The 11,627-nt window shown below is 36.9% G+C and overlaps 1 pseudogene; it reads right to left on the reverse strand.

Annotated features, from left to right (window-relative positions):
• Window positions 1–2,440: 2,440 nt before the first annotated feature.
• On the reverse strand, window positions 2,441–3,981 carry LOC114631952 (annotated as a pseudogene).
• Window positions 3,982–11,627: the final 7,646 nt, after the last annotated feature.

Below are 11,627 nucleotides of genomic sequence, written 5' to 3' on the forward strand. Positions count from 1 at the left end.
ATCTGAAATGACCACAGCAATATTGTTAGTTATGACAGAAATAAGAAATAATCTAAAACACCTTTAGCAGGAAAAAAAATAGCAGTCATGAGAATGAATCAGCGAAATCAACTTTTATTCATATAGAGAGATTTCAGAAGCACACTAAGGGGGAAAAAAAGCTCAAAGGAAGACATTTGATATATGTAGCTGCTTTTGCTCTCATTCCTATATATCTAGCTTCTTTTTCCTATAGGGAACACAAGGCAATTTTATATCCTGTTCTGGTGAAGTATTGTCACAGATATGGTTTAGCTAATAATGTCTGGCCAATAGTGATATCCTTCACATCATGGAAGCATATAAGTTCTGCTCCCTGTATCAGACCTCTATAGTTCTCTCACCTACACTGGGGATTAGTGGAGATATACTGTACTATGTCTCATATAGAATTTTGTAGAGTTGCCTCAGCCCTGAAGTAAGTAAGAAATCAGCCTTGGTTGCTTGAAGCCACTGAATTATTGTGCTAGGTTTTTGAGAATTTGGAGTGAAGTTCTGTTCTTTCTCGGTAGAAGGGCATCCTGACATTGCAAGATATTCCAGCTGTCAGTAGATAATGTTTCAGGCATAAAGACATTTCCACCTTCCATTTCATGCCTCCAAACCCTTTCATATACTCCTGCCTACTCTCCTACAAATTCATGGTCTCTTTTCTCACTAATCGTTATTGCATGCAATATGAATATGTATACACATATATATTCCTAAATATAACCTGCTCTGTCCATATAATATTACCTGTGTATATTTTCATGACTATGACTAACCATTTGGCATTAGACAAGCAATTGGTATGGTTTTACTCTGAGGAAGGCCACTTCTCAGGTTTCCAGCTTTCTTCAGTTACCAATAATTCTTTGTGTAGGGCTGAAGCCACAGGGGCTTTTTCCTATCTAGTTTGCATGTTTATTGATGTCATTCTGGTTCAGCTTATGTTTTGGCAGTTATGTTGGTATGACTTTATAGTTGTGGCTTCTGATGTTACATAATCTCACACTAAACTCCCTGATCTTCTTGCTCTTCCACAATGTTCCCTGAGCCTTAGGTGGGCACATGTTTTGTAGATGTATCCACTGGAACTGGGCTCCACAGCTCTGTGTTTTGATTGGATGTGGTTTTCTCTAGTGGTCTTCATCTGTTGCAAAGATAAGTTTCCCTAATGAGGGATGAGAACTACACTAGTTATGGATATAAGGAGAAATATTTATAGATTGTTGTTATGAATTATTCTGGTTTGGTAAATTAGAAGTTGTAGATTAAAGGAAATATCTGAACATACACATGAATTATATATTGCACTTAGCATGAAGGTGAAATGCAATAGTACATTTGTCTCTGCTATGGGCTCAGACAATCAAATAAAAATATGTTCTAGCCATTGGCATGCACTTTTAATCTTAAATATGGAATTTCTATATTTTGGAAATCTCAGAATAGCAGATTACGTGAAGAGACAAAATTGTAGGAATAAAAGAGAGCAAGTATTAGGAAGAAAGAAAGCAAAATCTATAAGTAGTGCTGATAAATGGAAAGAGGAGACAGTATGAATGAGGGTGACAGTTCTCCAAAGACAAAGTTTTTTCTTTTTTTTTTAAATCCTTGCAATTTTTTTTTTAAATGTGAAGGACATCAATGTGGAACCAATTTTCAAGGATTTTGTTGACCGAATATAGTTCACTGAAAACTATATACATAAGAGACTTAAATCTCAGGTTCTTTTCTATTTTTTTTCACAACAGTACATTTTCAGTATTAAATCATCCTCTACATAGAAAAGAGAGGGGGCCAAACATCAAATCTCATAAACCCTGTAACTTGTTCAAACTGGAACACAAGAGCAGGACTGAACATAAAAAGCAGAGCTCAGAATGAGAACGATGATGAGAACAAAAACTTTTTTATGTCTGCCTTCATAAGCAAATATATTGTCTGACTGAGACATAATTTTATGAAAATTCCTGTTTAAGAAACAGTTACCATTTAAAGCATCTTAAAGGCATCATTAGTTTATCTGCTTTTAACTGGGGTAGTCACTAATGTTTTCATTAATCTTCTATCAAAAGATTTGAAATACTGATATTTCTAGAAGAAAAACTTTATTTGAAATGCTAATTAAAACCTGTGTATATCACCAGCCCTTTTCATATTAGTCTGTTTTACACTCACTACCAGACTTGAGGATCAAGGACAATGACTCTCCCTCCCGCTTTATGAGCACTTATGGTAAAGAAAGGTTTAAGTTTATTAAAATCATTTTTAAAAGAACCTGTAGCTACTGAATATGTCATGCTGCCTTATTTACAAGTTTTATGCTAGGATGCAGACATGAAAAAGTAAAAGTAATACATGAACATGCCCTCCACTTAAGTACATGCTCCTTGGCTGCACTGGAAAGGCTGACTTAGGGTTTCCAGAGCTTCAGGAGTTTGTATTCACTATAGGTGGCAATCAAGTTCTGGTGCAGATGGTGTGCAATTCCAATCACATCCTTCTCATGAACCATCAGAGTTCTTTCCAGCTTGCCAGTGACTGTGCTGAAGCAGTAGAGCACAAAGTCCTCCCCAACACAGTAGATCCACTCGCCAGGAGGGGAGAGGGCACAGCAAACAAAATCACCACCCTCTATTTTACCAGAACTGAAGCTTCTGACAATCTGTCCTTGCATGTTCATGATGACCACTGTGTTTGATTGGTTGCACACAACAAAATGCTCTGGGTTTTTAGGAAGCAGAATCATGCTACTGACTGTAATATCTGTCCCTGCAGTACTCCCCAGGGATTTAAAGGTATTTGAACATTCTGTGGTCTTCATATTCCAGATCTTCACAGTGCCATCAGAGGATTCACTGATAATATAATGTCCATCTTGTGTAAACATTGCCTCATTAACAAAGGAAGAATGGCCTCGAAATTCCTTCAGTGTTTTTCCAGATTTTAAACGATGAATTCTTATTGTCTGGTCAAAAGAAGCACTGAGGATCTGACTGCTGTCCTTGGAAAAGCTTAGATAGGTGACACCTTTACTATGTGCCCTTTCAAATCTTCTCAAACACTGTCCACTCTGGATCTTCCAAACCTTGATCTTTCCATCTTGGGCCCCAGGTGCTAACATTTCAGTATCTCTGCTGAAACACATGCAGAGGACAGCATCATCCGTCATCATGACGTTATCCTGGGCTTGGTACTTAAGATCCTTCCTGATTTTCCCAGTAGTGAAGTTCCACACCTCAATAAATCCATCAACAGAGCCAGTGACTAGACACTGACCATCTGGAGAGAGAACCGCACACACTCCACGTGGGATTTCTGTCCAAACTTAATATGCTTGCTCAGCTGTGTTGGAAGCTTCTCTTCCACATCTTTGACAGCTGCCTTGCCTCGAAACAAATCTATAGTCATCCCAGGAGGAAGCAATCCCTGGTGCTGCTACCACTTCAATGCCTGTCTCAGCAAGGCCATGAGACAGGAAGGTGGCACCATGCTGACTTCCCTAGCTAAAGCCTGGGCAATCGCTGCTCTCCTTTTCTGTTTCCTACTTCCATCTGGATATGCCTCATGAGGATCAAAGTAAGATCTGGCTAAGAGGTTTTCCAGATGAATATAATGCTCTGGTTGGGTTTGCTTTAACATAATCATGGGGTCAGTCTGTCTCAGAAGTGACCTGGCAGCACCCAATTCACGAAGCTCTATTAATTCCAAAACAACCTGTTCATAGAGATCAATAAGTGTTTTGTCTGGCAATTTCAGAGACTGTATAGCCTGTAAAATAGTATCCCAATGGCCGCTGTTAATATCAGCCATGAAACTTTCAATGCTGTCCACAGTATTCAGAGAGACAGTAGTTTCCTCCTGTAAGGTGGCCAGCACCAGATGTAAACTGTTCTCCTTCAAGTATTGCGTGATTAGACGAATCACATCGAAAGACTCGATTTCGATCGACATAGTGGTAACGCTCCGAGTTCAGGCCCCACTCAGCACAGAGCCGGTTGCACAACACCCGACAAAGTTTTTTCAATCACCCAAAGATCAAGTAATTTCATAACAGGCACTGCAATAGTTTAAATGTGTCTCCTTACAGACTGTGTTGCAAAATTTAATCTTCAAAACCACATGTGAAAGATCTTTGGTGGTTTTGCCTTTGGAGAATAATTAAGATAAGTGAGTAAATAAGGCCTGTACTGGCAGTTTTATATTGTGAAGAGAGCAGCACACTGACTGTTTTATCATGTGATACCCTCTGCTATGTTGTGGTACAGCCAGAAGATCCTTACCAGCTGCCTAGGAGATGCTGGTGCCATGTTCTTTGACTTCCTCAGAATCAAGAGCCATATAAATTTATATTCTTTATAAATTTTCCAGCCTCAGGTGTTTTTATACTAACCGAAAGACAACTTAAGAGTGGTACTTTCCCTGTATGTGTTGTTGTCACTATAAGAATTACAACATATTATATATGGCCTCTACGCTAGAAGATTTCTCATAAGTGCAACAGTAAACTAGGTAAATTAGCATTTGTTTCTATTACATCAAATTTAATTCCACACCACAGTATCTAACAATCTTTTGAACTTTATAACTTTTTAGATTTTGGAAAATAGTACACTTAGTATTTTTATATTACCCAATACTTTACAATGGTTCAGGATCACACCACCCGATAAAATGATGTTCAAACCATGCAAGATTGAAACTAAATAGCTTCTTTACTGCTTAATTTTCAGGTGGAGTAAAACTGAATTGCCAATAGAGTTTTCGGAAAAATATTTGCTTTTGTGGCCTATGGGTTTTATAAAAACGAATGATATGTCTACTTTTAAAAGTTACAATAAAGAAGAAATGAAGTGTGAACTACAGAATGGCATTTACCTTTCATGATAGTTATATGATCTTTCCCTCCACTAAATATGGCTGATCTATAGGTTCAAGAGAACATTGTAGAAATTATCAATGCTGAGTTCTTGGTTCTTACTCATAAAATACCTGTAATTCCTGCCTTACCCTTATCCTGGAACATTAGCTCTGGGAGGAATCTATGTACCATCTCTTAGGGTTACTCAAAAACATTTAGGCATGTCAGTTGACAGTACTGGAATCATGACCTCCAATATAGTGGTTCCTCTCCTGACTATAGCCTTAGCCAGCATTTTAATGAAAGATTTTTGTCCAGAACCAAGCTGTAATATGACACCCAGATTAAGACCCAAAGAAACTATGACAGAGACTGAACTTTATTATTTTGAATTCCCAAAATTTAAATGAAGTTCTATTAATTTTGACAATTTTATGCTTGTATATAAGGAATTTTGTTTATCACCCATTAACCTGTCTCATCTTTCTTCTACCATTAAGTTTCCCTCTTACTTTGATACCTTCAGTTTCTGTGACCCACTGAGTTTAATCAGGATTGTGTGCATGATAATGACTGGGACCTTATTTACTAGAGCAAAGACAACTTTTCAGCAGCAATTGAAAGAAAATTACTCCCCCTCCCCAGCAACCATTAACTGCCATTGGTCACTCAGAGAGAGTTGAAGCCTCATGAGCCCTTCCCTCATCTATGAGTGTGCTGGCTAGTTTTATGTCAACTCGACACAAGCTGAAGTCAGAGGTGGGAACCTCAATTGAAAAAAAGTCTTCCATAAGGTCAGACTGATTTTTTAAAATTTTATTTAATCATTTTTTTTACAGTCTAGATTTTATCCCCCTCTCAGAAAGACAAGGTCAAACTTTAAGCAAGCCTGAAGGACATTTTCTTAACTAGTAATTGATGAGGAAGGGCCCTGATCATTGTGAATGGTGCCATTCCTGGGCTGGTGGTCCTGGATTCTATAAGAAAGCAGACTTACCAATTAGGATTTAGGGATAGTGACTTATGTAGTTTACAGTGTCAACTGTTATAGAATGTGGGTGTGTTACAGTTTAACCAATCTTTGAAATAAAAAAGGAGGAGAGGTTGAGAGCCTTTGGGGATGCTTGGCAGGAATATGACATTGGCCAAGGACAAGGAACTGGACTTCCTGCAGTAATCTGACATTAGGCTAGAACAAAAAAGTGATTTCAGGCAGGAATCTAAATTTTAGGCTAGAACAAGGAAGTAGGCTTCAGACATGAAAATGACTTTGGGCTAGGACGGGGCAGTTGACTCAGATATTTTGGTCATCCTGATAAGCCCTTAGATACAGCGATCTTGGGAGTGTTCACCGAATTTTGTTTATTGCCTTGCTTGTTCTTTGACTATTTGTGTTTATTGTCTTGCTTGTTCTTTGACTATTTGCATCTATCTACTAGTTCCTTAACCTAGAACTGACCTTAATACTTGCATGTAATTAAAATGGTATAAAAGCAAAAAGAAGGATGGGGATGGAATGGGGGCTTTCTAGGGAGGGGAAATGGGATGGCATCTGAAATGTAAATAAATAAAATATCCAATAAAAAATAGAAAATGATATTCTAAAAAAAAAGAAAGAAAGCAGACTGAGCAAACCATGGGGAGTAAGCTAGTAAGCATCACCCCTGCATGGCCTGTGCATCAGCTTCCTGCCTTCAGGATCCTACCCTGCTTGAGTTCTTGTCCTTACTTCCTTTCATGATGAACTGTGATATGGGATAGTAAGCCAAATAAACTTCTTTCTCTACAAGTTGCTTTGATCATGGTATTTTATCACAGCAATGATAACCCTAATTAGGACAGAATTTGGAACAAGGATTGTGGCGCATTGCTGTGACAGGCCTGGCCACACTTCAGGAAGGATTGTGGAAGGACTTTGGAACTTTGGGCTAGAAAACTCATTGAGTGTTGAGAGCTCAGTGAACTGATCTCTAGGAGCTTAGAAGATAAGAATATTGAGACCACTGTAGACGATGGAGGCCTGGCTTGTGAAGTTTCAGAGGCAAGTTGAAAGACTCTATATGATCATTTGCTATTTTGAGTTAAGAATCTGGTTCTAGTTTACTGGGACTGAAGAATCAGCTGTGATTAACAAGAACATCACTGAAGTAAAAACTTTGCTTTACTGTACAATTGATGTTGGTCCCTGAAGCTTAGAAATTAGTGATGATTAATTAAAGACTGGCATCATTGAGGTGAAATCTGGGAAGTGTTTCCTCAGGAGTAACACATTCCAATATCAATAAATTATCAATTATCAATAAAGATAAAACAAACAAACAAAGCAAAAAACCTCATAGCAGGCTGGGCAACTTCTCTCTCTCTCTCTCTCTCTCTCTCTCTCTCTCTCTCTCTCTCTCTCTCTCTGTGTGTGTGTGTGTGTGTGTGTGTATGTGTATTTGGAACTCTCCTGAATATTGGGATTTTATGTATGCACTACCATTGTTGGCTCAAGTGTATAATTCATTAAGTTTATAATATATCTCATGTATATTATATGTTATAATTAAGAATACCTTATGATATACACATAATGCTGAAATCTTACAAAGTGTGCTTTTCTTTTGTGTGTGTGTGTGTGTGTATGTGTGTAAGTGTGTGTGCATATGTGTACCTGCGCAGTTGGAAGCTATACTTTGGGTGCCTTGCTCAATCACTTCTTGAGTTTACTTTTTAAGACAATGACTCTCACTGAACCTGGAGGTCACTGATTGAGCTAGATTCTGGCCAGAAAAAACAAAGTGTCCTACAGCCTCTCCCTGCCTGTTCTGGGTTTACAGATGTGTGCTACTTTTAACAGCCCATTACATGAATGCTGCGAATCTGAACTCAGGTTTTTATTCTTGTGTGCTTTTGTGGCAAGCACTTTACTTACTGAGCCTTCTTTCCAGTTATGCTAATTCTGTTTGGAGGAATAACTAGAAGGACAAGCTTGATATATGAACTAGATAGGATGATACTAGATACTTAATGAGTGAGAAGACCCCTTCACCTTTTAATTTCACCACTCAGCTAAAAGGACATTCAGTGAATGACTCAGACTCTTGAGACTTATACCCTTGCCAGGTATAGTGGCTTATGTCTGTAATCCTAAGAAGCTGAAAGTGAAGGATTTCAAATTCAAGGCCAGCCTAGGTTATCTCACAAGATCTTTTTCTCAAAACAAATCAAATAACCTTGTACCCCAAACTGTACTTTTCACAATAGCCAGTAAATTTTGACTTGTATTCTTTCTTTTGTAAAGAACACTATAGGACAATTTACAAAGTATTGAATACTATTGGTGAATATTAACTTTCATATTAGCAGCTGAGAAGATAGTAAATTTTTATATTTAAATACATTTTTCAAGTTCAAAAAAATTAATTTTCATTAATCACCAGAATCTGTCACAAAGGAAACTAAAAGTAAAAGACAGGAAGACACTTAATTGTTTACTAGTCTTTCCCCTATGCCTACAGGTAATTTGAGTAAAATAAGGAGAGAGAGAGAGAGAGAGAGAGAGAGAGAGAGAGAGAGAGAGAGAGAGAGAGAGAGAACGCTAGAGAAAAAACTAACCACTGAATGTTGTGTTGGGGCTGTTCTGTTCAAAAGAATTTATAGTGACCCTGGTGTCTTTTGGCTCAAAAGCAAGAATAAGTTCGGCTTAGTTCAGAAACAGACCTATCTCTGACCTGCCACTCTAGCAAGTCTTTCTGATCTAAATAAGATTCAACTTCTGACCTGTGAAGAAAAGAGGTCTCAAAGTTTTTTGATGAAAGTTATTTTGAGTGGGATCCAATTCAAAAGGTGCTGAAACAAGCCCATACAGACATATTTGAAAAAACCAACCAAAATATATAAGAGCACTCACAAATAAATTAGTGAACATAATACATTTATGGAGGAATTTTCAAACTTGTTAGTCTTTGAACATACTTTAGTCCTATAGTAGAAATACAACAATGTCATTTTAAGGATGAACATGGCACATGGGATGATTCCTTCTAAACATTTGAAAATATACATACAAGTAAATTCACATATACAAATGTTTATAGTTAGAAAATGAATGCAGTAGGCAATGGTTTCCTCCAGCAGAGATGCTAATCTTCAAGAAGTCAAAAAAACCTATATGACATGAACTTATGACTGATGCCTGTTTTTGCCTTGGCAGCAGTGACCAGAATAATATGTAAACAGAACTTTGTCAACAAGATCTTGAGCATAGATATTAGGTACAAGAAAATGTTAGTAGTTGGAAAGTTGGTGGTTCTTTAGTCTATTATCAATCAGGTGATATTTAATCTTTTTTTCATCTTTTCTCAGTTGCGAATGAATAATTAGATCAAATATTTTATATCTGCGAAAGCACTTTATAAATTGGAAGGGGATTAAGTTCTGGTTGGTTTATTATCAGAATAATGATGGTATAAAATATATAATTTCCTTCAAAATGTGCATATTGAATACTAATGACTGGCTTCTGCTAATAACAAAAGAAAATATGTTCCTCCATGGCTAGCCTGCAAACTAAGGACCATAGAAAATAAGGGACCATAGTACAGAGTTAATGGAGCAAAAGGAAAACAATAGTGGCTGAAAAATTACTGATGATACTTCACTATAGACCCAGGAGAAGTTAGGAAAAGAAAGATCAAATAATGAAGTGAGATCCTAACTAATGTGGTACTTACAGCAAAGAAAATAGGAAACTAATAGAGAAACCAAAGCAACAGTTATAGATTATTGACAACGTTAGAATAAAACTGAGAATGAAATGGTACTACAACTGGGAAGAGTTGGAACAAGCAAACAAAAGTAAATAACACTGAGCAATATTAATATTAATTGTCACTAGGGTTTTAGAAGATTTAGCCTTTTAAATTGTATGTGTGTGTTATGTGCACATGCATGCCCCTCTCTCTTTTTCTCTCTCTTCCTCTCCCTATACTTCTCTCTCTCTCTCTCTGTGTTGGTGTGTGTGTTCCTGCATATAGCACATATGTGCTTTTGTTGTCTAGAGGAGGACATCAGATTTTCTGGAGCTGGAATTAACACATGGTTGTAATCCACCTGATATGAGTTCTAGAAACTAAATTTGCAACCTCTTCAAGAGCCATATGTAACCACTGATCACTGTCTCCAGCCCCCTATTTCAATATATATTTTTAACTGTAAAACAAAATGACATTTGTAGATATTTACTGGAAATGTGTTGTATTTTTTCCATTTCCCCTCTCACTGTTATGAGAACATATACGCAGAGCATTATATGCAGCACTTGCAAGATGTCAGGTAGACTAATTTATATGTATTAATTTTTATTATAATCACAATATGTCAAACACTATTTTTTTATATTTTACAAATAAAGGAATGGGGACATAGCAAGTTGAAATATCTTCTCCAAGGCAGATTTTGAAATTAGGAGATTTTGCTCCAGTGAGTTCATATTTAATTGTTGACTTTTACTTATATTGGCATTTAGATTTTGGTAGTTTACTTTTAAATATTTATTTATTTATTTATTTATTTATATTTTATGAATATGGCTGGTTTTATTGCATGCACATCTATGTACCACATGTATTAATGCTGCCCATGAATGCCTCTAAATTAGGTGTCAAATCCCCTGCAGATATATGTAGAATTGTGTGCAAGCCCCTGGGTTCCATCCACAGCACTACCAATTTTTGAAACTTTTCTCATCTGGTATAATTTGAATATAAAGTGTCTCCTTAAAAGTTTCATGTCTCAATAGCTTGATCTCCAGCTGGTGGTGTTATTTGGGGGGGGCATATGAAAAAAATCTGGTTTGGTGGTTTGAATGAAAATGGCCCACATAGGACATAGAAGAAGATGTGGCCTTGTTGGAGTAGGTGTGTTGTGTTAGAGGAAGTGTGTCACTTGGCGGAGGGGAGATTTGAAGTCTCAGATGCTTATATCTTCTTGCTGCCTGTGGATCCAGATATAAAACTCTCAGCTATCTGTCCAGTATCACATCTACCTGTTTGCTGCCATGTTTCTAACCATGATGACAATGGACTAAACTTATGATACTATAAGGCAAACCCAATTAAATATTTTTCTTTATATGACTTGCTGAGATCATGGTGACTCTTTACAGCATTAGAAACTCTAAGATGCCTGAGAATGTGGGATGATAGAGGAAGTGGGTCACTAGTGACAGGTCTTTTGAATGGATTATCACTGGTCTCCTTTTATCCCCTTCTGTGCTTCCTGTCATGTAGAGGTAAAGTACCTCTTCTATTACACACTCACACTGACATTCTGTTCTGCCACAACATGTGGAGCTAAGTAACCTGGGCTGAAGACCTTGAAACTGTGAGCCAAAGAATCTGTCCTCCTATAAGGTATTTAGTAACTGCAGTGAAAAGTCTGAATTATACAGAAATTTGAACTTAGTTATATCTGTGCATTTAGCATTCTATTAAGCTATATTCTTTGTTATAATTTCTTAAAACTGAATATTGTAAAATCTGCTTATCTTGTTTATTGTTTGTCTAAAAGCATATATATATTTACTTTCTTTTGGTTTATTTGTATAATAAGATGCCAAACCTTCGAGGACCAATTTTTCCATGTATTCTGTTTACTCTTTCATATTGTAATACTTATAACAGTTCTGTAGATATACTAAGAAACATAAATAAGAGGGTTATAAGATGAATTTGGGGAAATCTTTGGGAAAATAATG

Source organism: Grammomys surdaster, unplaced genomic scaffold (assembly GCF_004785775.1).
Source record: "Grammomys surdaster isolate TR1022 unplaced genomic scaffold, NIH_TR_1.0 369, whole genome shotgun sequence".
Lineage (NCBI taxonomy): Eukaryota > Metazoa > Chordata > Mammalia > Rodentia > Muridae > Grammomys > Grammomys surdaster.